The following is a 2706-nucleotide window of genomic DNA, read 5'->3' as shown; positions in this document are numbered from 1 at the left end:
TTTTTTTTTTTTTTTTTTTTTTTTTTTTTTTTTTTCCGTAATGGGAACTAACCCAACCAACATAACTTTTCATTTAAACTTACATATAAGGTCATTTCAGTTTATGGATTATATATGCTTATATATTATTCAGGAATTAATATAAAATAATGACAATAACTATCAAATTTTATTTAAATTATTTGATATCTGCTCTTTTTAGGTGACAGATTGAACTTTGAACTGGGAAGAAACCCCCTAAAGTAAAAATGACTAATAAAAACAACACATAAGGGGCTGGATTGTGGCTCAGCAGTAGAGTGCTCACCTTCCATGTGCAAAACCCTGGGTTCAATCCTCAGTACCACATAAAAATATATAAGTAAAATAAAGGCATTGTGTCCAGCTACAGATAAAAAAATACATTAAAAAAAAAAACATAAGGTACAAGATGAGAAACCAGCCTCTACCTCAGAGCAAAGACTGTCCAAGGAAGGGGGTGTGACCCTTGTCCTTGGAAAGACACACAGAGCACTCCTAGGCACATCAGCATCCTGCTGAGTTGTTTATCTTCAAAAAATGGGAGAGATCTACTGTGCCTGGTGTCCCTGACTCAGTCAGGGTAGGTGAGGACCCAGAACAACTTCCTAGCAGCCACCAATCAGCATGAGACAAGGAAAATACCTGGGATGCCAGATGACCCTTCCAGTTGTTTATGGTGGTTGATAACATTTTGGGAAACCATATAATTCAGCACATACTCCCCTCTTGGCCTAAGACAATCAGTTCAAATGAATCCCCATCTTGTAGTAACCAATCACCCTTACCAAACTTGTTCCAGCCAGTGAATGTTCTAATCATGTTTTAGAATTGTTTATGATTTTCCCAAGGTGTGAGATGATTTGCTAAGAGATGCTATGATGTATGTGGGGTACCTGCCTTCCCCAAAGAGTGTATAAAACTGCTGCAAATCTCGGGCTCAGGGCCCCTAAGCCACCAGTTGCTGTTTGTGTGGAGGACTGAGCTAGCTCCCAATAAACACCTCTTTGCTGCTTACATTGATCTTGGTCTCTGGTGGTCTTTTGGGGGTCCAGTACTTGAGCATAACAGTCTCTCCTGAAACGCATGGGGAAAGAAGATAGCACTCTAGTTCTCTAGGACTGCAGTTTTATAGCACAAAAAGTTGCAAAGGGGGGTGTCTTGAGAACTTACACAAATGACAGGATTCTGACAAGCATAATAAAAAGGCAGGTAGTAAGTTAATGGTCTAAATGGTTCAGCACTTAGGGAGTAAATTTACATCACAACATCAGAATTTATGATGCACCACTAAAGTTTCAGAGTGAGTTGTTATTTGGTCAGGGAAATCCAGAATTAATGAGTCATCACTAAAACTTCAGGGATGGGTGTTATTTCATCAGGGAAAACCAGACATGGGTGAGTTCAAGGCACTGGCAGGCATTTCAAGCAAGTTTACAAATCACAGTAATTTATAATGAAGCAGAAATTAACTTTTCATGCCTTTGTGACAAGATGGCTCCCAATCTTATAAGGAAATTAGGCTGGATTTTTCACTTGCTATAGCCATAGCTTTTAAAGTATATGTTTCATATTTAACAAGTATGAGCATTAAATTAATAATATTAATTACTACTAATTTTAAAAGACTGAATAAAATAGAAACTAAGATATTTGTTATTAAATGCATAAAAATTTTGATTAATATATTAATGATATAAACATGGAAAATTTTGACAATAATAAAAAGACATTTATTATAAGGGTTTCAATATTACAAGTCCTCATGTTCAGTGGGTCAGTCCTTCAATGATTTTTTTTATTATTATTATTATTATTTTAGGTCATTTTGAATTACCCTTCTGCAAATGTTTGTTAAGTATACAAATTTAAGATTTTATATTTTGTAAATTAGAAAAATGGCAGATTTGAGCTCCTGTCAGGATTTTAAAACTTATAAGCTGTAACGGTCCGGCGAAGCGTCAGAGAAAGAGACCACCAAGTGACCACTCATGCAATTGGCAGAAGGGGATTTATTGAACCAGCATGCTGGGGCTCCGTGCCCACTCGAGAAGGGAAAGCAGCCCAGAGCCCCGAGCAGGGGCTGAGCACTGCTTAAGTACACTTTTCTTGGGAGGGCGGGACTTTACATACATCACAGTCTCCTTTAACAAATCATCATACACCTTGGGAAAATCAAGCAACAATTCCTAAACATGATTAGTTCATTCATTGGCGGGAACAGGTCAGGCGGGAGTGATAGGTCAGTTCTAAATGGGGTACACATTCAAACTGATTGGTTTTAGGGCCTAAATGACTACGTGACAAGTTACACAGAGTCCCAGGTTATTAGACAACCAAGCAGTCAGGGTAAATATTTACTGGGCGGTTCTAAGCATTGTCTTAACAGCTACAGGAATTTCAGTTTTTGCAGGTAGCATAGAAACCTAATAATACCTAATCCTTTACATTTTAACTCAGACTTTGCAGCTTAGAAACTTTACAATACCCGGTCTTTTACCCTTTAACTTTTACGCTTTAACTTCAATTTCTTTTACCCTTACAAAGCCATGTGGGGCATCTTAGCACTGTTTTTTTCATATTTGCACACAGTCCAATTCTAGAGAGGAATGAGTTGGAGATATAGTCTACTCTCCTGAGCAAAAGAGAAATTGCCTTAGGCTATTTCTAAAGCTTTTAACATTTCTA

This window comes from Marmota marmota, unplaced genomic scaffold (genome assembly GCF_001458135.2).
Source record: "Marmota marmota marmota unplaced genomic scaffold, marMar, whole genome shotgun sequence".
Classification (NCBI taxonomy): domain Eukaryota; kingdom Metazoa; phylum Chordata; class Mammalia; order Rodentia; family Sciuridae; genus Marmota; species Marmota marmota.
This window is presented reverse-complemented; position numbering follows the sequence as displayed.